The sequence below is a fragment of the Prionailurus viverrinus genome, chromosome A3, assembly GCF_022837055.1.
Source record: "Prionailurus viverrinus isolate Anna chromosome A3, UM_Priviv_1.0, whole genome shotgun sequence".
In the NCBI taxonomy this organism is placed as follows: Eukaryota; Metazoa; Chordata; class Mammalia; order Carnivora; family Felidae; genus Prionailurus; species Prionailurus viverrinus.
Genome location: NC_062563.1, coordinates 99,340,938 through 99,368,258, shown reverse-complemented (window position 1 = coordinate 99,368,258; position 27,321 = coordinate 99,340,938).

Sequence of the window (27,321 nt, the reverse complement as noted above, 5' to 3'; positions counted from 1 at the left end):
ATATCATATTCAATCTAGTACCTTCTGTTGCTAAAACAAATAAAAACAACCACACTTAAACCATTAATTACCTGATATATATAGATATATTTAACTGAGTTATTATAAATGGGACCAGAACCAAGAAATCTGACTTTCCTGAGCCACGTACCTCACACCACTTATGGAGGTTTGACTCTGGGTCACAATGTCTCTTCTGTCATTTCTACTAGGAAGACGGAACAGAAGGTCTGGGGAAACAGGGCACCAGGCTGTGGCTTGTGATTCAGGTTCTCAGTAGCAAGATCAAAATAAAATAATGGGACCAATCCCCAACCTTTCCATCTATCTCATACAAGAACAAGCAGTCCTTAGATGCCCTTGGCCCCCATCCAGCATGGCAGCTGTGACTCTCATGGCTGTGAATTGATGCTGGCAATGAAATTCTCGACAAGATATTTTTCTGCCATATGTTCTGGGAGTGCCCAGGGCATCAGGCTTCCAATGACAATGCAATTTAATGGCTTAAGAGTATCTTAACCATATTTCCTTCCAGAATCTTCAGACTGGGAGTTAAGCACTGCATGAAATCTGCTTCTGGATATGGCCATTTACTTTCTTGAACTATTAATTATCTATTCTGTCCCATAGATGCTGTCCCTCTGAGACTCTGGTATTACTGGGTTATTTCATTTACTTAAGATGCTGTGGCTTAGAGTATTAACTGCCTCTGTAGAAAAATTGTGAGAGTGATACCGAAAGAGAAGACCCTTTTAGGAAGTTTAATTAGGCTCTGTTCAACCTGATGGCAACTTTATTTTCCAAATTCTATTCATGCCTGGGAGAAATAACCCTATAAAGCTCAGCTTACAATGCAATGGCCCTTCTTGATATTTAGCTCTTCTCCTTCACACTGAGGCTGAATCAAAGTGGGAGGTGGGTAGCAGAGAGAGAGAGTGAGAGAGAATACCTTTTTCCTCATGTCCCTACAGACACGAATCTTAAACCTGCTCTGTGTTCTTTAAACCTTCTTTGTCTCTCCTATGTTCTTAGAACACTTACAAAAATTTTATAGCCAGAAATGTTGACATCATCCTCTATATCTACCTTATCTGTGACAGCAAATTAGACATCTAGTTTTAGCAATTCCACCTGTGAGACATCTATCAAATCTGACCCCTCACCAAGTTCAACTATTACTACCTTAGTTCAGTTGTTCAGCAGGTCTCCCCAGGCCACAGTGGTAGTTTTTATACCAATTCCCTTTCCTCTGAGATCCTTCCTAAGATATATTTCCCAAGCCAACTGTGATAATATCACTTTCTCCTTTAAGTATCCCCAGTGATTATCTTTGGTACTGGTAGAATAACACTCTTACCAGGGCATACAAGGCATACTCTAGTGCTGAACCATATCTCCTGCCACGCTGTGTTCCAGTCATTGAACTCAACCACCATTTTCTGAGTAAGCCATGTGTTTCCATATCTTTGTGCATTTGGACAAGTTTTTCATTCATTAGAATATCTTTGCCCTTTTTTCTGCCTAATGAATTAATTTCTTCTAAAAAATTCAAGGCAAAATCACTTGCAACTTTTCTCCCCTGCTACACATCCACATTTGTCATTCATTCTTGTATTGTAGTACACTTCAAGTTAACTGTTAGTCCCTGGGAGAGTCTCCTGGTTTGCCTGCTAGCAAAGGTGCCTGTGAGTGGAATCAGCTATTGAAAAGCTTAGGTACTAGTCAGGGAGATAAGATTAATTTCCCTGAAATATTATAGCAATGGCACATCAGTAATGCTACAGACAGTAATGCTACATGATACAGAAATTAGAGGACTAAAAGAATAAGTTTACAACATTTATTTATTTTTTTGGGACAGAGAGAGACAGAGCATGAATGGGGGAGGGGCAGAGAGAGAGGGAGACACAGAATTGGAAACAGGCTCCAGGCTCTGAGCCATCAGCCCAGAGCCTGACGCGGGGCTCGAACTCATGGACCGCGAGATCGTGACCTGGCTGAAGTCAGACGCTTAACCAACTGCGCCACCCAGGCACCCCTAAAAGAACAAGTTTAAAAGAAAGTTAAAGATATAATTGTTGGGGAAACTCATTGATGAGTTGAAAATGAGTGAGTGGAATTATAGTACAATCTCCATGACCCAGATATTTTATATATTTATTGAATCTAAAACAAGAAAAAAGAGTTAATTAAGTGATAAATTCCTATCAAAATAGCTATGGAATGCCCTATACTGAATATCCCTATTTCCTCTAGATATATTCTAAGGAATACCATACTATAAAGTATAAATTTAATAAAACATATTTAAGCTCAAAATTAAAGTGTACATCTTTCTGTATCAGAAATCAAAAAGAAATGTGAATTAGCAGTATAGAGAACAGAAACTAGTCTCTGGGTCCAAGGACAGACTTATGTAGCATAATGTAAAAGAAGCCTATTCACACACACAGGATACTTTTCAATGTTAAAAGCCACAGTTTGCGCTATCATGGATGTCTATGCACCAAATAACATAGTGACCCCTTTATTAAACAAAACTACAGGTGATGTGAGAAGACACAAATAGAAATGCATTATTAAAAAAAAAACTAATGTGCTAACTTTTAGTGCAACACAGATCATGGGGATGAAAAAACTTATGTAAGACTACAGACGACCTAAAAAACATAATGAATCAGGCCTTGTTCACTATTTGTAAACTTATGGTTATGTATTGAATTTTATGCACAGATAATAGAGAATACAAGTTTTTCTAAACACACATAGAATATTTGCAGAAACTGATCATATATTAGATAAAAAATAAATCATTGGTAGGGTCAATAAAATATAAATATTATATACAATACTTTAATCACAATGTAATAAAACTAGAAATTAGGGGCACCCAGGTGGCTCAGTTGTTAAGCATCCAACTCTTGATTTCAGCTCAGGTCAGGATCTCATTGTTGTGAGATTGAGCCCTGCATAGGACTCTGCTGGGTGTGGAGACTGCTTAAGATGCTCTCTCTGCCTTTCCCTCTGTCCCTCCCCCACTGCTGCTCTCACTCTCTCTTGAAACAAACAAACAAACAAACAAACAAACAAACTAGAAATTGGTATCAAAATAAAAAACAAAAAGGCCCTTCCACCTGGAAATTTAGAAAAACCTTGCCAATAACTCTTGGCACAAGGGGAAATATAAATAGAATTTATGCAATTTCAAAAAATAATGATTAGTCACTTGGAATTTTCTCAGTTATGATCATGTTTGTAGTTTCATGTCTTTTTTTTTAAGTCCCAATAACTTATTTTTGCTTTTGTTTCCCTTGCCTTATTAGGAGACATATCTGGAAAAATGTTGCTACAGCCAATATCAGAGAAATTACTGCCTATGTTCTCTTGTAGGATTTTTATGGTTTCAAGTCTCACATGAATTTTTTTAACATCTTTTATCTTATTTAAAAAATTATTTTAGAGAGAGAAAGAGGAGGAGGGAGAGGAGCAGTGGGAGATAGAGAAGCCTAAGCAGGCTCCATGTGGAGCCTAATGCGGGGCTTGATCTCATGATCCTGGGATCATGACCGGAGCCAAAATCAAAAGTGGGACCCTCAACCCACTGAGCCACCCGAGCACCCCTCAGGTCCCGCATTTAAATCTTTAACCCATTCTGAGTTTTTGTGTATGGTATAAGAAAGTCGTCCAGTTTCATCCTGTTACATGTAGCTGTCCAGTTTTCCCAGCACCATTTATTGAAGAGACTGTCTTTTCCCCATTTTATATTCTTGCTTCCTTTGACATACATTAATGGACTATATAATTGTGGGGTGATTTCTGGACTCTGTATTCTGTTCCATTGATCTATGTGTCTATTTTCATGCTAGTACCATACTGTTTTTTTTTATTATTTATTTTGAGACAGAGAGAGAGAGAGAGAGAGAGAGAGAGAGAGAGAGAGAGAGAAAGCACAGGGGAGGGGCAGAGAGAGAGAGAGAGAGAGAGAGAGACAGAGAGAGACAGAGAGAGACAGAGAGAGAGAATCCCAAGCAGGCTCTGCACTGACAGTGCAGATCATGACCTGAGCTGAAATCAAGAGTTGGACACTTAAGTGACAGATACCCAGGCACCAAAACTGCAAGTTTGTAGTATATACTGAAACCTGGAACTGTGATACTTCCAGCTTTTCTCTTCTTTCTCAAGATTTCTTTGACTATTTGGAATCTTTTGTGGTTCCATATCAATTTTAGTCTTATTTGTTTTATTCCTGTGAAAAATGCTGTTGGTATTTTTGATATCTGTAGATGGCCTTGTATGGTCAGATATTTTAACAGTATGAATTCTCCTAATCCATGAGAATAGAATATCTTTCCATTTGTTTGTGTCTTCAATTCTTTTAGCAATATTTTATGGTTTTTAGTTTCATACTTTGGAGAAAATTATAGGCTAAAAAATCATGTTTTTCTTTAACTTTGTAATAATGTGACCTATATTTCATATGATTGCATTTTTGGATCCCACTTACCACATTATGCTGCAATTTTTCTGTGCTTCATTATATGATTAAACAACAGTCTGTCAACTATTGTACTGATAGAGGACTAGGGTGTTACTGACAAAGCTGTTGTTGATATTGTTATGTGGGTCTCCTTGAGTTTATACAAAGCACTTAAATTGTTCTTTTAGAGTATTTCCATCTTCAATTTATTACTCATTGCTCAATTACTTTCCAAATTGGTTTTATACAAGTAACACATTGTAAAACACAGGATTTCCCATTTTGTCACAACTTTACCATCAGTTGGTGGTAAGCTCTTTAGTTTTTGCCAAATTAAAATATATGAAATGATGAGATTATGATGAGCAAAAGAGACTGTGGTTAAGAAGAGTGAGCACACGCACACAGTGCCTCTCACTCACTGTGTTATTTGGAAAGGTTACTTGGCTTCCCTGTGCCTCAATTTCCTCATGTGTAAAATGTGGATAATAATCATACCTAACTCATAAGGTTCTCATAAGGATTAAGTTTATATATGTATATATATAATATATAAATTATATTTACATTTATATAATTTACAGATTATATTATATAATTATGTTTATATAATTTATATATTATATAATTATATTTATCTATAAATACATATGTTTATGCATATTTATACACATTTATTATACATACAGTAAAACTTTGGATTGTGAGTAACTTCTTCTGCGAGATGAGCAAACATTTCTAATAAATTTTAAATTGATAAATGAGCAATGCCTTGAAATACGAGTAGTATGGGATGCCGAATATCACATGATCACAGTTGAACCAATGGTTCTCTCTCTCTCTGACTGTGGGATTGTGGGTCATTATCTCCCATGCTCGGATGCTCGGTCTCAGGCCATGGTGTTTGGCAGAAATCAGTGATTTTTCCTAACATTGGTAGGTGCCCACAACTAGCAGTAATGTATTTTTTGTCACTTCAAAGCACCTATGGACAGTCCTCTGCTTTTCTATACAAGAATAAGGTTAGGAATGCTTTGCTTCATTCTAGGTCAGGCTGCCTGCAGATATAGATCCTTTCCTCCACTGCTTATTGCCAGTTACATTAAATATAGCTTATTAATACTGTATTGTAGTCAACATCCTTGTGAGCATATACAATGGGTCCCACACAGAAAAAGATTCAATTGAGCCAAGAGATAAAATTGATTCTGTTAGTGATAGTGAACGCTGTCCTACACAATAACCCTCCTCTCTCTTGTCTCCCTCACACCAGCCACGAAGGTTTTCAAAGGTAAGTGAAGGTTAATTTGTTTATTTTTCTTAATATTTTGTATTTTATTTATTACCATGTATTATATTACAGTATTGTAATCATTTTTATATGAATGTTTTTGGGTTTTGGAATGAATCATCTGAGTTTCCATTATTTCTTATGGGGAAATTCACTTTGATATGTAAATGCTCTGGATTACAACCATGTTTCTGGAACCAATTATGCTTGTAAAAACCAAGGTTTTACTGTATATGTTTATATATATAAACAAAACACTTAGAACAATGCCTATTGTATGGTAAGCACTATGCAAAGTTTATCAGTTACAATTAACTCTGATAATTTCCTTACAGTAAAAGAAAATCCCTGATTATATGCTGAATCTGGTTGTTATGCCTCTTTAGTCTATTTAAGCTGGAATGCTGCATCATATTTTCTTTGTGTTTTATGACATTAATATTTCTGAAGAATATAGACCCATCATCTTACAAAATCTTTACCAATTTGGGAAAGTCTGATGTTTCCTTACACTTTGACTCAGGTTGCACATTATTTGTTCTCAGAAAAAGCTTCTCTGACCCTCTTTTCAAAAGTTTTGAATTGGGTTGAGGGAGCTGGGTCTTTACACTCTCCACTGAGCAGGCTGCCTTCAGGAAGACTGATTTGGGGAAGGCACTCTTTTTAGCAGAGGGTAATTTCCAGAGAGATATGACAGCTGAGAGCTATTAGGCCCCACACTTCCAGCAGCTGGGCAGAAAGCCCCCAGTCTTGAAAGGGGAGTCAAGAGATACATCAGAACTTCACTACACGAGTAATGCAAGTTGATGAAAAATATGAACTGTATTATGCCTTTTATGTAGTCTTAAAATATGCAAACCAATGCTAAAATATGTAGATAGTAAAACAATGTGTCATTTCAGGCACATATACATGCAGTAATAATATGAAATCATGAGCATTAAATGCAGCTTATTGGTTACATCTGGGGGTGTGTGGTTAATAGTTCAAGGAAAGGGTGTCCAGAAGTGTACCTACATTAGTAATGAACCTTCTTTAAACATTTAAAAAAATGTTTTATTTACTTTTTGAGAGACAGAGCATGAGTGAGGGAGGGGCAGAGAGAGAGGGAGACAGAGGATCCCAAGCAGGCTCCAGGCTCTGAGTTGACAGGCTGACAGCAGCAAGTCCAATGTGAAGCTTGAACTCACAAACTGTGAGATCATGACCTAGGCCAAAGTTGGATGCTCAACTGACTGAGCCACCCAGGCTTTATTCTTCAAATGAAGAAAAAAGATTTCTTTTTTATAATATTTTTTTAAAATTCCAGTATAATTGACACACAATTACATTATTTTCAGGTGTATAACACAGTGATTCAACTTCTCTATATGTTCTCTATAAGTTATCTGTCACTATACACTATTACAATATTATTGACTACACTCCTTATGCTGTGCCTTTTGTTCCCATGACTTATTTATTCCATAACTGGAAGGCTGTATTTCCCATTCCCCTTCACCTATATTGCCCATCCTTCCACCCCTCTTCCCTCTGGCAACCATCAGTTTGTTGTTCTCTGCTTTTTGTTCATTCATTTGTTTTGTTTTTTAGATTCCACATTTGAGTAAAATAATACGTCTTTCTTAGTCTGACTTATCTACTATTTCTGCTTCAAAGGTATCCTGTTTTCCTCATCTTAATCTCATAATGATACTGATATTTCTCATACTGAGACATTTGTACCTAACAAGAATCCAAGAACTGTTCATCTGTGAGTTTTTAAAGGACCAGTTTAAGGCTTGTTGAGCTCGCTCCAGAGACACGGGGATGGGATGGTTGAGATAAAAACAATCTTGTCACCATGGGTCCAAGTTTAAAACTTCAAGTATCTGAAGGATAATTACTTTGAGAGGCATCTTCAAAGAGGAGTCTGTATATTTTTGGATCTCATGAGTCTAGTCAGACCTATATATATTTGCTACAAACAGAATGTTTTCAGTGGGATTTTCCTGTATTTGAGGTCAACCTGATCCATTTTGGCCCATCTCAGCAATGAACACACAGGGTTATCACTGTGCTCTGTATTTTATATTTGCATTGGTCCTAGTAATGGTGACCTGTAGGTCACAGATGTGTATGGAAGGTTCCCCAAAATAAAACAGAATAGCTGTTAGGTGTAAGTAATACAGGTATCTTTATAATTTAAACAACTTAGCCACAACCTGCAAAAACCCAAGTTGATTTGAGTGGGATGATTTATGAATAAATCATAAAATGGAGTAAGGAATATTATGGATACTTCAGCTTCTCAGTACTTACTGACTGGTGGAATCAGACATTGGTTGCTTTCCTTTACAGACTTTTACCTAATCCAAAAATTCTATTTCATAGAAGACACCCAGAGAGACTGAACAAATTACCAAAGGTTTCACAGAACCTGGCAAATAGCAGAACCAGGACCAGAACCAAGATCACCTGTCTCACAGGTCAATGCTTCCTTGTCCCCAGGTCATTTATGTGATTTTGGGATCAGGAAACCAGAAAACTTATATGAAACCTATAAGCTAAAATAATTTTGTCATTAAAATGAATAATTATTATTCATTTTATTATTATTCTTTATGATGATCATCATCAATATGATCATCATCATCATCATCATCTGGAACACAGGTTTAAACTGTCAAAATATCTGACTGATTTCCTTCAGGGCAAGGTCACACGGCAATTTGGGGAAGAAACTCTCCAAGAATAATCAATCCATTACCCAAATTTCATGGAATAGTTTCCAAAAGGTTATGCTGTATTTTAATAACAGTATGGAAAATTACATATTAGTCCCAGTTTTAAGGAAAGGGTTAGAGTATGATCTATTCATTGCAGCTCGACTGAAATATTTGTGGTCTGTATTTTAGTGGGAAATTACTGAGGGCAATGGCATGAAATAAATTTGCCCTGCTAATAGAAAAACTCATGGTAGTACAGAATTGAAAATCCAATCATCCCACCTTCTTGTGAATAAAACATACAGATTGAAAGCTAGGGATGGATCCAACCATAGCACCTGAATCACACAGAATTATAGGTCTGGTTCACAAATTGCTACTTGGGATTGCATTTACATAATAATCAGTGATGGACTATGCTGAGGCCAAGAAAGCATACGCGCCCAGCACTTTGAAGAGAACACTGTCCCTGGGCACCTCCTGGTACCTGCTGGAAATTGCTTAGAGTCCACCCTGATAGCTGTACCAAGCCAGATTTTGGGCTTTGGAGCTCTAGTTCCAGAGTTGAAGCTTGTTTTTATGATGCTATACTGCATGTTCATCACCTGATATATTTGATACTTATATTACTTCCTGTCAATCTCTGGGAAAAATACCTCTGATCCTTGACTGATTGACACTGTGAACTCATAGCAATAAAACTAAATTTCTGTTTAACATTACTGTTGGCTGAGACATAAATTCCTTATACCTACCCCCTGTTCCAGGTATGGGTGTCTCAGCCACTAAACTGTCTACAGGTGAACTTGTAAAAGCATTGATCTCAGTGTGTGTGAGTGGTGTGTGTGTAAGGAAGTGTCTGTGTGTGAGTGGTGTGTGTATAAGGAAGTATATCTTACCTGTCTACTATGACACATTGTTGTGGTCTTATAACATCTGGCTTGTCATGTCTCAGGAGCTGGAGTTTGCCAATGGGAAGGCTGGGACCGCTAAATTGGAGGCCACATTTGCAGATTTCTTCAACTTTCCTCATTCCTTCTCTTCTAATACATCAAGAGATTTCAGAAATGCTCTCCAACCTTCCAGTATCATTCCCAATCTTGGGAATGCACTCACTTAAATTCTTTCTCTCCTTTCCTTCTAACACAGTGAAAGCCACTTTGAAATCACAAAGAAAAAGTCTTGGCCAAAGGAAACATAAGCAATGTTAGAAATTTATGCTTTCCTGGCTTCATAAGAAATGGTTATTCTCTGGCCATACCTACTTGCTCCATGTAATTTGTCAGAATCGGATGAAATCAAGTTTCTTCAAAGAGAATATGCAATGGTGGGACATTACAGGGGATGATTACCATGCACACTGAGGATCAGTTTTCTTACTTTAATCAGGGAGAAACTGCTATTTTCTCTTTGTCCCCATGTGGGAGATTTCCTGGGCACTAATCATTGCTATCAAAGAAATGGAAGCTGTATACCAATGCCACTAAATTCAATTTGTGCTCTTACTTAGAGGTATCAATGTCACCTCCGCTGCCTCTGAGTTTCTCTTTCATCCCAAAGATTATAATAATAAAGGCAAGAGACAATGTATACATCAGTGGAGGGCACAATGGGTGGTAACACTATAACCTTGGCCCAGCACTAAGGCCTCAGCCACATTACTATTATTATGAGGGTCACTGTTGTCATCAGAAGTGCAGTTGGTATCCTGTGATCTCAGGCTTTTACAGAATTTATTTGAAAATACTCTGTTAACTTATTAATTTCTTGAGGACTTCTTTGAAACCTGCCAAAGATATCCCACAGCTTTTAAAATCAGAATCATTAGGGTAGAAACTGGTCTGTATTTCCTGGTAGTATCTCTTCAAGGCCTAATAGACGGCCTGGCCCACAGTAAATGATCAGTACTTGTTTTATGAGTGTGTGGATTAAGTCATCGTGCTGTAGGACTCTCCTATGGATCTGTAGGATTGGTTATATTCTGAGGCATAACCATGTATTTAAAACTGCCATTACTGAGGCGCCTGGGTGGCTCAGATAGTTAAGCGTCTGACTTCAGCTCAGGTCATGATCTCACAGTTCGTCAGTTCAAGCCCCATACTGGGCTCTGTGCTTTCAGCTCAGCAGTGTGGAGCTGCTTCAGATTTTGTGTATCCCTCTCTCTCTGCCCCTTCCCTACTTGTGCTCTGTCTCTTAAAAATGAATAAACATTAGGAGGAGGAGCCAAGATGGCAGAACAGCATGGAAGTTTTTTTGTGTCTTGTGTCCAATGAAATACAGCCCGATCAACACTAAACCATCCTGCATACCAAGAAAACTGATTTGAGGATTAACACAACAACCTGCACAACCTGAACCACAGAACTCAGCAGGTACACTGTATGGAGAGGTGAACTGGGGGAGAGAGAAGCCACAGAGGGCAGGGAGCTGTTTTTGCTTGCAGACAGAGGATGGAGATGGGGCAGTGGAGTGGGGGGGGGGAGAAGAATATGGGAAAGGAACCCCCCACCAAAGCAGCTGGAGAGAAAGTGGAAAAGTGGAAACAGCCACAGGGACTGAACTAAAAAGTGAGAAAGGAGAAAGTAAAGGGTTTAAATGCTACTAAGACTCTATAAACGGGGGGGGGGGGGTGCAGAGTCTGAAACTCCATAGCACAATACCTGGCGGTGCTCTGGTGGGAAGGGCGAATCCCCAGGAGCAGAGTGAAGTCTGGGGGTCTTCGGGTCACACAGGGAGAGGCGGTTCACCTGCTGGGAGGATATCTAGTAGAGGCTGTATGGCTCCCCCACAGGCAAAGACCCCAGTTGACCTGGGAGAACAACCACATTCACTGGTACTGGAACAAGATCATTGGAGGTGAAGCCTGGTGCCAGATGTGTGTTGTGATTTTCCATAATCCCTGAAGCACTGCTGCTATATTATCACGTGAGGTTTTTCTGGGGTGGGCTGGCACCTGGCCACAGTCCCTGAGCATCGGCAGCAGCATAGTCCTGTGAATGTTCCTGGGTGTTGCTGGCACCTGGCCATTGCTTGATGAGACTCTCCCATAGAGGGTCAGAATGGGTCAAAGCTGCAGTCTCTCATAAATAAGGGGTCGGGAAAAACAGCCCTATCTGAGATAAAACTCAGGAGGGAGGTGCGGCCTGGGGCTTGGTCATGGACAGTGTAAAAGTGGGGAGTGGACAGAAGCTGAAGAAAAAGGATGGGTGCACAACTGCGGATCAGGGAGAACAGAGTTCTGATAGTAGAGACTGGGTAGCTGGGTAATGCCATTTTCACCCCTCCCATGCATGTGCATACATACCTACAAGCTCCACAACTATCCACCCCAGTAAGCTAAGCAATGCCATCTAGTGGATAACGGAGCCATTACACTAAGCCCCGCCTAACTGGGCCAACCTCACTCTTCAGGAACTCAAATCTCTATCTGCTTAGTTTACAGACTATGTAAAGTGCTTTATAGTTTGACTTCTAGGGGAAAATGAAGTAATTTCAGTCAGATTTCAGTCTGTTCACTGGTCCATCTATTCAATTTTATTTTTCCCCCCTCTTTTTAATTTCTTTTCTTTTTCTTGAATACAGAAAGAGAAAAATTTATTTTAAATTTTTATTAAAAATATTTTTTGTTTAATTTTTCTACTATATTTTTTACTTTTGTGTAAATTTTTCAAATTCTATTCTACTTCCATCATTTCATTTTATTCTATTTCAGTGTATTCATTTTCTCAAATTTTCAAATGATTTCCTTTTTTTTTGCATTCGTTCTCCTTTTTTTTCTCCAATCTATCAAGCTCCTTTCAACACCCAGAACAAAAAACACCTAGGATCTAGCATCATTTATTTGATATTTGTGTGTGTGTGTGTGTGTGTGTGTGTTGTTTTTAATTTTTTAATTTTAATTTTTTTAATTTGAATTATTTTTTTACCTCATTAATTCCTTTTCTCCCTTAAAAATGATGAAATGAAGGAATTCACCCCAAAAGAAAGAGCAGGAAGAAACGACAGCCAGGGACTTAACCAACACAGATCAGAGCAAGATGTCTAAACCAGAATTTATAATCACAATAATAAGAATACTAGCTGGAGTTGAAAATAGATTAGAATCCATTTCTACAGAGATAAAAGAAGTAAAAGCTAGTCAGGACGAAATAAAAAATTCTATAACTGAGCTGCAATCTCAAATGGATGCCACGGCGGCAAGGATGGATAAGGCAGGGCAGAGAGTCAGCGATACAGAGGACAAATTTCTTGAAAATAATGAAGCAGAAAAAAAGAGGGAGACTAAGGCAAAAGGGCACAAGTTAAGAATTAGAGAAATCAGTGACTCAATAAAAAGGAACAACATCAGAATCATGGGGGTCCCAGAAGATGAAGAGAAAGAAAAAGGGGTAGAAGGGTTATGTGAGTAAACATAGTGGAAAACTTTCCTACCTGGGGAAAGGCATAGACATCTAAATCCAGGAAGCACAGAGGACTCCCAGTAGATTCAACAGAAACTAACCATCAACAAGGCATATCATAGTCAAATTCACAAAATATTCACGCAAGGAAAGAACCATGAAAGCAGCAAGGGAAAAAAGTCCTTAACCTATAAAGGAAGTCAGACCAGGTTTGCAGCAGATCTATCCACAGAACTTGGCAGGCCAGAAAGGAGTGGCAGGAAATATTCAATGTGATGAATCGAAAAATATGCAGCCCCAAATTCTTTATCCATCAAGGCTGTCATTCAAAATAGAAGGAGAGATTAAAAGTTTCCAGACAAAAGTTAAAGTAGTTTGTGACCACTAAACCAGCCCTGCAAGAAATTTTAAGGGGGACTCTTTTGGGTAGAATAGATGAAAAATAAATAAATAAATAAATAAATAAATAAATAAATAAAGACCCAAAGCAACAAAGACTAGAGAGGACCAGAGAACAACACCAGGAACTCCAACTCTACAAGCAACACAATGGCAAAGAATTCATATCTTTCAGTGCTCACTCTAAATGTCAGTGGACTAAATGCCCCAATCAAAAGACATAGGGTAACAGAATGGATAAGAAGACAAGATCCATCTACATGCTGTTTACAAGAGACCCACTTTAGAACTAAAGACACCTTCAGATTGAAAGTAAGGGGATGGAGAACCATCTATCATACTAATGGTCAACAAAAGAAAGCTGGAGTAGCCATACTTATATTAGACAATCTACACTTTAAAATAAAGACTGTAACAAGAGAGGAAGAAGGGCATTGTATCATAATTAAGGGGTCTATCCACCAAGAAGACCTAACAGTTGTAAGCATTTATGCTCCAAACGTGAAAGTACCCAAATATATAAATCAATTAAATCACAAACATAAAGAAACTAATTGATAATAATACCATAATAGTAGGGGACTTCAATACCTCACTTAGAGCAATGGACAGATCATCTAATCTAAAATCAACAAGGAAACACTGGCTTTGAATGACACACTAGACTGGATGGACTTAACAGATATATTCAGAACATTTCATCCTAAAGCAGCAGAATATACATTCTTCTCTAGTGCTCATGGAAATTCTCCAGAATAGACCACATACTGGGACACAAATCAGCCTGCAACAGGTACAAGAAAACTGAGATCATACTGTGCATATTTTCAGACCACACTATGGAACTCAAGATCAACCACAAGAAAAAATTTGGAATGGTAACAAATACTTGGAGACAAAAGAACATCCTACTAAAGAATGAATGGGCTAACCAGGAAGTTAAAGAGGAAATTAAAAAGTACATGGAGGCAATGAAAATGATAACACCACAGCCCAAAACCTCTGGGACACAGCAAAGGTGGTCATAAGAGGAACATATATAGCAATCCAGGCCTTCCTAAAGAAGGAAGAAAGGTCTCAGATACACAACCTAACCTTACACCTTAAAGAACTGGAAAAAGAACAGCAAATAAACCCAAAACCAGCAGAAAACAGGAAATAGTAAAGATTAGAGCAGAAATTAATGCTATCAAAACCAAAAAACAAAACAAAAAGATACAACAACAACAACAACAACCAGAATGGATCAATGAAACCAGAAGCTGGTTCTTTGGAAGAATTAACAAAATTGATAAACCACTAGCCAGTTTGATCAAAAAAGAAAAAGGAAAGGACCCAAATAAATAAAATCAAAAAAGAAAGAGGAGAGATCACAACCAACACAGCAGAAATAAAAACAATAAAAAGAGACTATTATAAGCAAATATATGCCAATAAAATGGGCAATCTGGAAGAAATGGACAAATTCTAGAAACATATACACTACTGAAACTGAAACAGGAAGAAATAGAAAATTTGAACAGACCTATAACCAGTAAAGAAATAAAATGAGTAATCAAAAATCTGCCAAAAAACAAGAGTCCAGGGTCAGATGGCTTTCCAGGGAAATTCTACCAAACATTTAAGGAAGAATTAACACCTATTCTCTTGAAGCTGTTCCAAAAAATAGAAAGGGAAGGAAAAACCTTCAAACTCTTTCTGTGAAGCCAGTATTACCTTGATTCCAAAACCAGACAAAGACTCCACTAAAAAGGAGAAATACAGACCAATTTCCTTGTTGAACATGGATGCGAAAATCCTCAACAAGATATTAACCAACAGGATCCAACAATACATTAAAGAAATTATTCATCACGACCAAGTGGGGTTTATACCTGGGACGCAGGGCTGGTTCAGTATCTGCAAAACAATTAACTGATTCATCATGCCAATAAAAGAAAGGACAAGAACCATATGATCCTCTCAATAGATGCAGAGAAGGCATTTGACAAAATACAACGTCCTTTCTTGATAAGAACCCTCAAGAAAGTAGGGACAGAAGGATCATACCTTGAGATCATAAAAGCCATATATGAAAGACCCAATGCTAATATCGTCCTCAATGGGGAAAAACTGAGAGCTTTTCCCCTAAGGTCAGGAACAAGACAGGGATGTCCACTCTCACCACTGTTATTCAACATAGTATTGGAAGTCTTAGCCTCTGCAATCAGACAACACAAAGAAATAAAAGGCATCCAAATCAGCCAAGAGGAGGTCAAACTTTCACTCTTCGCAGATGACATGATACTCTATATGGAAAACCCAAAAGTTTTCACCAAAGAACTGCTAGAACTGATTCATGAATTCAGCACAGTTTCAGGATATAAAATCAATGCACAGAAATACGTTTCATTCTTATGCCCCAACAATGAAGCAACAGTAAGAGAAATCAAGGAATCGATCCCATTTACAACTGCACCAAAAACCATAAAATACCTAGGAATAAATCTAACCAAAGAGGGCAAAAGTCTATACACTGAAAACTATAGAAAGCTTATGAAAGAAATTGAAGAAGACACCAAAAAGTGGAAAAAGATTCCATGTCCTGGGTAGGAAGAGCAAATATTGTTAAAGTGCCAATACTACCCCAAGCAGACTACATATTCAATGCAATCCCTATCAAAATAACACCAGCATTCTTCACAGAGTTAGAACAAACAATCCTAAAATTTGTGTGGAACCAGAAAAGACCCTGAATAGCCAAAGCAATCTTGAGAAAGAAAACCAAGCAGGAGGCATCACAATCCCAGACTTCAAGCTATACTCCAAAGCTGTAATCATCAAGACAGTATGGTATGGACAGAAAAACAGACACTCAGATCAATGAAACAGAATAGAGAACCCAGAAATGGACCTACAATCAAATGGCCAACTAATCTTTGACAAAGCAGGGAAGAAAATCCAATGGAATAAAGACAGTCTCCTCAGAAAGTGGTGCTGGGAAAACTGGACAGTGACATGCAGAAGAATGAACCTGGACCACTTTCTTATACCATACACAAAAATAAACTCAAAGTGGATGAAAGACCTCAATGTAAGACAGGAAGCCATCAAAATCCTTGAGGAGAAAGCAGGCAAAAACCTCTTTGATCTTGGCCTCAGCAACTTCTTATTCAACACGTCTCCAGAGGGAAGGGAAATAAAAACAAAAATGAACTTTTGGTACCTTATCAAAATAAAAAGCTTCTGCACAACAAAGGAAATAATCAGCAAAACTAAAAGGCAACCAATGGAATGGGAGAAGATATTTGCAAATGACATATCAGATAAAGGGTTAGTATCCAAAAACTATAAAGACTCTATCAAACTCAACACCCAAAAAACAAATAATCCAGTGACGAAATGGGCAAAAGACATGAATAGACACTTCTCTAAAGAAGACATCCAGATGGCCAACCAACCCATGAGAAAATGCTCAACATCACTCATCATCAGGGAAATACAGACCAAAACCACAATGAGACACCACCTTACACCTGTCAGAATGGCTAACATTAACAACTCAGGCAGCAACAGATGTTGACGAGGATGCAGAGAAAGAGGATCTGTTTTGCACTGTTGGTGGGAATGGAAGCTGGTGCAGCCACTCTGGAAAACAGTATGGAGGTTCCTCAAAAAAATTAAAAATAGAATTACCCTATGACCCAGCAATTGCACTACTAGGCATTTATCCAAGGGATACAGGTGCTGGTTCAAAGGGACACATGCACCCCCATGTTTATAGCAGCACTATCAACAATAGCCAAAGTATGGAAAGAGCCCAAATGTCCATCAATGAATGAATGGATAAAGAAGATGTGGTACATATATACAGTGGAGTATTACTTGGCAATCAAAAAGAAGGAAATCTTACCATTTGCAACTACATGGATGGAACTAGAGGGTATTATGCTAAGCGAAATTACTCAGAGAAAGACACATATCATATGACTTCACTCATATGAGAACTTTAAGAGACAAAACAGATGAACATAAGGGAAGGGAAGCAAAAATAATATAAAAACAGGGAGGTGGACAAAACATAAGAGACAAATATGGAGAACAAATGAGGGTTACTGGAGGGGTTATGCGAGGGGTGATGGGCTAAATGGGTAAGGGGCATTAAGGAATCTACTCCTGGAGTCATTGTTGCACTATATGCTAACTAGGATGTAAATTAAAAAAATAAAAATTTTTAAAAAATGAATAAATGTTAAAAAAAAAACCATCCTGCCATTCCTTTTAGAGTGTAATCCATTGTTTTCATCTGAAACATCAACAAGTTTTTATCCAAACAGTAGGCACACTGGCAGTCTTCCCCTATAGTTCCCCAGACATATCTGGATCAAGCTTGTTATATATGATGATGATGATCATGATAATTTTTATTTTAGAGAGAGAGTGCAAGCAAGGGGCAGAGGAGAGAGCGTGAGAAAGAGAGGATCTCAAGCTGGCTCCATGCCCAGCACAGAGCCCAACACAGGGCTTGATCTCATGACCCTGAGAGAACCACCTGAGCTGAAATCAAGAGTCAACACTCTTGACTGAGCCACCCAGTTGCCCTAATATTAGATTATTTTTAACAAAGGAAGGGGTGAGAAATGAGTAAGCCATTAACATGAAATAGCTTATAATCAATGTGTGTGTACGCATGTGTGTGCATGTGTGCTGCTGAGGGGTGGAATGTGGAGAAGAAAAAGAACCCACTGAAAATAGAAAACTAATCATATATCCCAGTGGCAAGAACTTCCAATTGGAGAATTATGTAACTAGATCATAGAAATACAAGAAATTCTGTGCCTCAATTTCCATACTTATAGAATGAGCTGTTAGCATTAGGAAATTTGGGTTCCTGCAGTCACCTCATTAGTCACTCTGTTTCCTATTTCATCTTTGCCCAGTCCCTTTTCTCTGTTTTTGGAACATTATCTCTCAAATGCATTTCTGCGTTGATCAGTGAGTTTCAGGATAAAGTCCTTAGCTCAAAATAATCTTGTCTCTACTTTCTCTTTATCTTCAAATGTGTTTCTAGCCATTCCATTATGATTTCTAACTCCCACTTAGTTCTGTCATAGCTTAGCATTTACATATACTGATCCCCTGCCTGGAACGCCCTCTTTTTCTTTTTCACCCATAGTTAACTTCTACTAATTTTTAAATCATGTTTTAAGGCTGAAAATACACTTTGCTTATTCTTTTTCACTAAAAGACCGGTTAGCTGCTCCCTTCCTGTATTCTTATGACACCACATGTTTACCCTTTCCCTGATTATCAAGGACTTGTATTACTTGCCAAGGTATACAAATGAATATTTCATATTTTTTAAAGGGAGTATTTTTCAAAAAATTTTTAATGCTTATTTATTTTTGAGAGAGAGAGAGAGCACGAGTGGGGGGTGGCTGGGGGAGGTCAGAGAGAGAGGCAGACAGAGAATCTGAAACAGGCTCCAGGTTCTGAGCTGTCAGCACAGAGCCCGATGTGGGGCTCAAACTTGGGAATGGCAAGATCATGACCTGAGCCAAAGTTGGACGCTTAACTGACTGAGCCACCACGGTGCCTCTGCATATTTCATATTTTTAAATTAAGTATTATTATTATTCACATTGTTACTGCTTTATTTTTAAAGAATAGTCACCATTAACTGAACTCCTTTTATGCATAAGGGGGGGAAATATAAACAGTGTCCACTATAACATAATTGCAAGGGCTGAAAATTTCACATTTAGATTTTGAAGAGCCTTTGTCAATCTCTGTTTTGGTATGATTTTCATTTAATGACTCTCTTTAACTAGTGAGGGTATTACTGTTTTACTTAAGATGTAACCCCCTGAGGCAAGGGGGAGGGAGAGAAGGGAAGGCTAGTAGAAAAGCACTGTATACAGTGTTAGAGTGGGGAAAAGTGTCTTCAAGTATCCTTCAGCACCATCATCCCCACCTGCTGCAAGAAGATCTCAGCATAGTCACCTGAGGAAAGCTTTAGAGTTGTAAGGCTCCACATAAAGAGAAGTGTGAACCTAGGTGCTGGGCAAGGAATGCAAATATGTATAAAAGTGTACCTGACCAGGAGCATGAGTCTTAGACTGCAACTCCCTCCTGAGACTGTAAGAAACTGGCTGTGTACCAAATCTGGTGTGGGGAGACCAACTTTCCTCTGTGAGTCCTGCCAGGTAAAGCCTTTGTAATTGCCTATGGCTGGGTCGGAAAGATAAAACACAGTTTTTTAAGCAGGGGTTTTACTTCTCATTCTCTATTAGGTTAGTTCCAGGAACTTCTTCCGGACGATGTATTTAGATTGGCTTTAGGAGAAACTAAGGAGTGTTTGGCTCAAAGATTTTTCTATGTTTTCTCTAATAAACTCTGGGAATGTGGTCAGTTCCCAGTGCAGACCTCCTTTTTTATGCTGCCACAAGACCAGGTAGCCAGGAATAGTCTTCCATATTTAGACTGCCTCAGTCATGGGGCCTTCAGAGTTCACAGCTCAAGGTTTTGTGTGGTCCGCTGAAGGTTTTCACATTGACTTTGATATAAGAGAGAAGCACCCATTCCCATTCCCCATAGAAGGGGATATTATGTCACAGTACTGCAAATTTCCAAAGACATTCTTGTTCCAAGCTCCTTCAACTTCAACAATTTTATAAGTAGAAATCTATAGATCTAAGTGTTGTCTATGTATAAAAAAAAAACACAACACCAGTCTTTTGTTATCTTCTTTGCAAGTCCTGCATAGTATGTCAAGCCAATACTTTTTGAATATGAGAATGTTTTCCATATTACTTTATGCTCATCTTTTTGGGAAACTGGCCAAAACTGAGATAAAGTGTATGCATCTCATTATACTTAAAGCACTGCTAAGAAGGAAACCATGTCATATTCAATCCTGATTTTATAGCTGAGGAAAATAAGTCCCAAAGAAGTGAAATAGTGTTTTAGCCAATATTATGCATTTTATCAGGGTGCTGGGAAATTAACTGTTTATATTTAATTCCAGTAGTCATCTCCATACCAGTTTTACTAACAGTATGACTTAGGAGAGAATAAATAAGGACTCTGAACCTCTGTTTCTGCATTTTAACCTAATTTTCTGTTAAAATTATATGAAGTAATGTAAGTAAAGTTGTTAGCAGAAGGCTGATCCATTGTGTACCCAGAAAATATAAGTAAGTAGTCTCTTTCCTTTACCACTTTTTTAAATGCTCATTCTATAAATCCACATGTATTTCTAAAAGTCCTAATATAGTTTAGAAAATATAAATTCATTTAAGTATTTTTTTCATTTGAAACTGGGATAGATTTTGACACCTCTTGTTTTAATGTAGGTCCTAAGGAAGTAAGAAGATTGCATAAAGGGAGGATTATTATATCTGAATGGGAAGAGAAGAGGAAATATAATAAATACTATGAGCGTAATAAATGAAAAGGAGAAATAAATGTCTAGAATGGAGACAAACTGCAATGAAAGAGAAAATCTTAGGGTAGCACTTAAATCTGTAAACTGATGGAGAGATCAATGGTCTCAGGCAACTAATGATTTATCTGTGAACAGGGCTTGTTTTGTAAATAAATAACCTGGAAAAACATTAACTTGACCAGTTAGAGCTCTGAACACAAAGCAGATCAAAAATTAGAAAATATTAGACAAGACAGATGAAGAATGACCATGCCTGGAAGGTGTCAAATGCATCATTTATCAAGTAGATAGATTATATGCATTATAAGCAAATGGTATAACTGAGTAAGTAGGTACAAACTGGATTTCTTTTTTATTTTCATACATAGATATGTGATATCTCTCTATCTATCTATCTCTCTATCTATCTATCTATCTCTCTATCCATCTATCTTCTCCAATTGGAAGAAGATTGTTTTTCTCAGTGCTTGCCTGTGTAAGAATTTCTGCCCACTGGGAAATTTGAGGTGTGTAAAATACCTGATGAGCATCTCAGAAGACAGATGCAATTCCAATGTGAACTTAATTCTGAGTCTGTGTCACTCCTTGTCCTAAGTTCCTCTTCAGTTTAATTAGGCACATCAGAAATAGTGTGTTATATCTTCCTGAAATGCCAATTTCTCTGTCAAATATTGATCAAATACCTACTATTAGTCACTGTGACACTAAACCATACCTGACTATCTCTTGATATCTTCCATAAAATGGCTTGCTAGTTATGATGAAGCTATGTTTCGTGATATTCCTCATCTTTTTTCTGTTCCAGTCAGAGACTCCATTTTATCAAAGGTATTGGAACCAGTGGGCTCAAATGTCTGTTCAGGGATCAATTATTGGTTTAAATTAGTGTCAGGTATACTGGTTCATATGAAAGGAGTGGAGGGGAAAGAGGTGTTTGTACTTGCTTTTGAAAAGGCCCTATAGACATTGGACAATGCTGCAGAAAATCTTCTTGGCCTTTAACTGATTTTAAGTTACAATATCCCCACAGTTAGCCTAGAGGTGGATCTTAAGCACTAGGAGTTCTGCTCTTAGAAGGCAGGCTCCAAATTTCTGATCTAGATATTTAAAATTAAAATCTCAATGGATGGTCTCAGTAGAAGAATGAAAGAAGCACATGTGAAATCAGTGAATTGAAAGAACAAAATAAATTACTCAATTTGAAAAAAAAGAGAGTGAAAATAGATTGGGGAAAAGAAACAAAGCCTCAGGAATTTGTGGGATTGTAACAAAAGATTCAACATTTATGGCATCAAAGTCCCAGAAGGAGAGGAGAAAGAGGGCAGCATTGGAAAAGTACTCAAATAAATAATGTTTGAAAATTTTCCAAATTTGGCAAGTCATAAATATAGATTCAAAAAGCTGAGTGAACCCCAAAGAGGAGAAAACCAAACAAATTCACACCAAGGCACATTATGATCAAACCTCTGAAAACTAAAAACAAAGAAAAAAAATATGTATAATATACATTATATATAGATATACACACATATATAATATATATACACAAAGGAAAAATCTATTATATATTATTTATAATATTATTATATATTTATAATATATATTATGTATTAATATATACATATAACATATTAAAAATATATACATAAAGAAAAATTATATTATATATAATTTATAATATATTACATATATAATATATAATATATTATATACATAATATGTTATGTATAAATATTTTATTAATACACATAATATATTTATAAAATTTTATAAATATATTTATAAATATTTATATTTTAATTTTAATTATATTTTTAATTATAAATATAAACATATTTATAAATATTTATTTATATATATTTCTTTGTTTTTAGGTTATAGTATATATACATATAAATAGTATATTTAGTTTTAGTATATATACATATATATAAAGATTTATAATGGAAGACTACTCATCAGAAACTGAAGACCAGAAAGAAATGCTAAGCATTTTTTAAATGTCGAATGAAAAAAATCTGTCAACCTAGAATCTTATATCCAGGAAAAGTAACATTTAGGAAGAAGGAAATCAAGATATTCTCAGATGAAGGAAAACTAAGTTAATTAATTGCTAGCATGCCTACACTGAAAGAATAGCTAAAGGAAATTATCTAAAGCAGTAAAGAAGGAATTTTGGAACATTATCAAGGACTAAGGAACATGATAAACAAAAATATGGATAAAACAATAGACTTTTGTATTTGGGCTCTCTGATTTGTGTTTGGTGATAAAGGAAAAAATATAACACTGTCTGATATGTTTCTAAATATACAAATAAGGGATAGTTAACACAATTAAATTATAAACATAGAGGGTAAATGGATGTAAAAGGAGGTAAGGTTTCTGTACTTCACTTGAACTGTTAAAAGATGACATGGATAGACTTGGATAAGTTATAGATAAATAATGTAAACCCAAGCAACTACTAAAGTAGCTACACAAAAACACTATATATAAAATAAGTGCAGTTCTAAATATTTTCAAGAAACTCACAGGAAGTACCTGAAAAAAAAGGATAAATATAATAGAACAAAGAAAAAAAATAAAATAGCAAAATAAAAATAAAAAACAAAAAATAAAATACCCAACATATCTATGATTACCTTAAATGTAAATGGTATAAATACAGCAATTAAAATACAGAGATTGGAAGTGAGAATTGAAAAAAAAAAACGGCCCACTATGTGTTGTCTTGATGTCCACAAGAAACTCACTTCAAATATAAAGGTACAGGCAAGTTGAAAATAAAAAGACATGGATTAGATTCCTAAGGCTGCTGTAAGAAATTCCTATAAACTGGGTGGCTTAAAAAGCACAAATTTATTGACTTCCCATTTTGGAGGCCAGAGATCAGAAATGAAGATATTGGCAGGGCTGTTCTCCCTCCAAAGTCCCTAGAGAAGAATTCTTCCTTGCTTCTAGCTTCTGATGGCTCCAGGTGTTCCTTGGTGTGAGGGCACTTAACTCCAGTGTCTGCCTCTGTCTCCACATGTCCTTCTGCTTTGTGTCCTTTTTCTCTTCTGATAAAGACACTTGTTGTTTGATTTGGGGTACACTCGCAAAATTTAGGATGATCTCACATCAATATCCTTAACTTCATTGCATCTGCAAAGACTTTTTTCCCCCACATATGGTCACATTAAGTTTTCAGGGCATGGGCGTATCTTTTTGGGAAACACCATTCAACCCATTACAGGATGGAAAAAAGATATATCATGCAAACATTAGTAACAAAAAGCAAGCATGGCTATATTAATATCAGCTAAATTAGATCTCAGAGCAAAGAAATTGCCAGAGAAGGGAGGATTATCATGCAATGATATAAGAGGTCAATCTCCAAGAAGACATTAACAATATTATGTGTGTAAGTACCAAACAGTATATGTGCAAAATACATGAAACCAAAACTAATAAAACCGAAATGAGAAACAGACAAATCATGAATATATTTGGAGACTTCAACAACCCTCTATCAATAACTGATGAAAAAACTAGAAGGCAAATCATCGAGGATGCAGATGACTCAACATCATCAACTAATAGTATCTAATCAATATTAAGAAACATACTACTCAAACACACATGACTAAATATACCATCATACTCCACGTACCTTTAAGTCTGATATGTCACATATATGCTGCTAATAAAAATTCCTACCATGCACCCCACTAAATGCATTATCACACTCCACAAAACACAAACCGTTTCACACATAAAATCATTGAACACAGTGTCACATACCTCACACAACTAAACACAATGTAACACACATATACTTCTAAATACAGTAAAAATAAAGGCACCACAGACCATTAATACAATGTTTTACTCCTAGATCAGTAAACATAGAAGCACACACACCAGGCGCCACCAAACAAGGTGTTTTATACAATGTCACTAAACACATTGAAACACCTACATTTTCCCTGGAAACTGTCTCACACATGTATCACTAGACACAGTGGTATACATGATGGACACCACCAAGCACAATCTCCCATGCATGTAACACTACACAGAGCAGCACGTACACAAGCAGCATGAAACAGTGTCTCACACATGTATCAGTAAACGTACCAGCACACACGCCGCTAAACCCAAGTCCTCACACATGATTCACTGTATGGAGTAGCACAAGCATGAGTCATCACTAAACATAGTATCTCGAGCAGGAACAAACACACCTGGAATCTTTAAACACAGTGTCTCCCACATACATCCCTGAACAAAGTAGCAAGCATGCCAGGCACTATTAAACATAGTAGCTCACACACGTCACTGAACACGGTAGCAAACACCAGGCATATCTGCACAGTATTTGCTTTTGCACAGCAAAGCTTGGTAGTTCATACTCCAAGCACTACTAAACATAGTGTCACAGGTGTCACTGCAACACTAGCACACATATCAAGTACTATTGATATGGTAGCTAACAAATATATTATTAAAGTATCACAGAAAAATAGGCACTCTAATGTTTTGCACAAGCATATCACTAAACATAGCAGTATTCACACCAATACACACAACTCTTCACATATATGTAGCTGAACATTGTAGCACACATTTCTCTAAAGAATGGTTTATATATACAATGGAATACTACTTGGCAATGAGAATGAAATCCTCCATTTGCAGCATCGTGGCTGGAACTGGAGGGTATTATGCTAAGTGAAATAAGTCAGTCAGAGAAAGACAGATACCGTATGTTTTTACTCATATGTGGATGTTGAGAAACTTAACAGAAACCATGGGGGGAAGGAAAGGGGGAAAAAAGTTAGAAACGGAGAGGGAGGGAGGCAAACCATAAGAGACTCTTAAATACAGACAACAAATTGAGGGTTGATGGTGGGTGGGGAGAGGGGAAAGTGGATGATGGGCATTGAGGAGGGCACTTGTTGGGATGAGCACTGGGTGTTTTATGGAAGCCAACTTGACAATAAATTATATGAAAAAAATATAATTGATGGAATGCAAAAAATAATAAAGAACATACCATCTACATGAGGCACCACTGAATAGACTGTCTCACACATATACATGACACATGTATCGCTATCCCAGCAGCACATATACCACTGAGCCCAAGGGTTCTAACGACATATGTCATTAGATTAGCACAACCTCAGTGCAACACTAAACACAGTGTCTCACATAAGATTACTAAACACAATGCCACACACCCTTATAGTTTTAAACTCAATATCTCACTCCTATATCACTGAACAAAGTAGCAAATACACTAGGCACAACGAAACACAGCATTTCACTTATATATCACTAAGCAGCATAGCAAATAAATAACTCTAATATTGCTAATCAGAGTACAGTATGCTATTGACCACCACCCCTTGTGTGTTCTTTTGCTTTTCAGGGTTTAGTTGTTAACAGTCAGCCACAGTCTGGAAGCAGATGATATTCCTTCTCATTTATGGTCACAAAGCCAATAATAGTCTAAGGCTATGTCACAATGCCTAAGTAATAGTCTAAGGCTATGTCACAATGCCTAATAGTCTAAGGCTATGTCACAATGCCTAAGTCATTTACCACATTTCATCTCACCACAGACGTGTTTTATTATCTCACATCATCACAAATAAGAAGGTGAGCACAATACAGTAAGATACTTTGAGAGAAAGACCACATCCACACAACTTTTATTACAGTATATTGTTAAAATTATTAGTTATTGTTGTTAATATCTTACTGTGCCTGATTTATAAATTAAACTATATTATAGGTATGTATGTATAGGAAAAAAATAGTATATATACGCTCCAGTAGTATCCACAGTTTCAGGAATCCACTGGGAGTCTTGGAAAATATCCCCCATGGATAAGGGGGGCGGGGAGCTACCATACAGCTATTAATATATTTACTAGTGAAATGTAAACTCTTTCTGTGATCAGGAAGGTAGCAAGCATAGCTGTTTCCATCACTTGTACTCATGGTCTGGATATCTTAACAAACGCAGTAAGACAAGAAAATATAACAAGTGGTAAAAAGGTTGAATACGAAGAAACAAAACCATCCTTATATACAGATAACACTGTATGTATAAAACAGGAAAAATCATAAAATAAACTTAGAATTAATACATGAAATTAAGAAGTCACTTCTTACAAATTTGAAATATAAAACTCAATATTTTTATATGCCAGAAATAATTCAACAATAATTACAAAAGGAAAAAACTAAATTATGCCATTAATAGCAGTCTCAAATAACTAGAATGATCCTAAAAAGTATGTGTTAAGTTTTCTATATATAATATTGTCAACATTTCCAGGATAAATTAAATAAGACTTAAATAGATAGAGGGATGGTATGTTTATAGTTCAAAATACTCAATATTGTAAAGGTGTGGGGGCACCTGGGTGGCTCAGTTGGTTAAGCAACCAACTTCGGCCTGGGTCATGATCTTGCCACTCGTGAGTGGCCTCTCTCTCTGCCCCTCCCCAGCTCATGCTCTGTCTCTGTCTCTGTCTCTCTCTCTCTCTCTCTCTGCAAAAATAAATAAACTTAAAAAAAATTGTATACATGAGATTCATCTTTGTTGAGTACAACAGTAATTC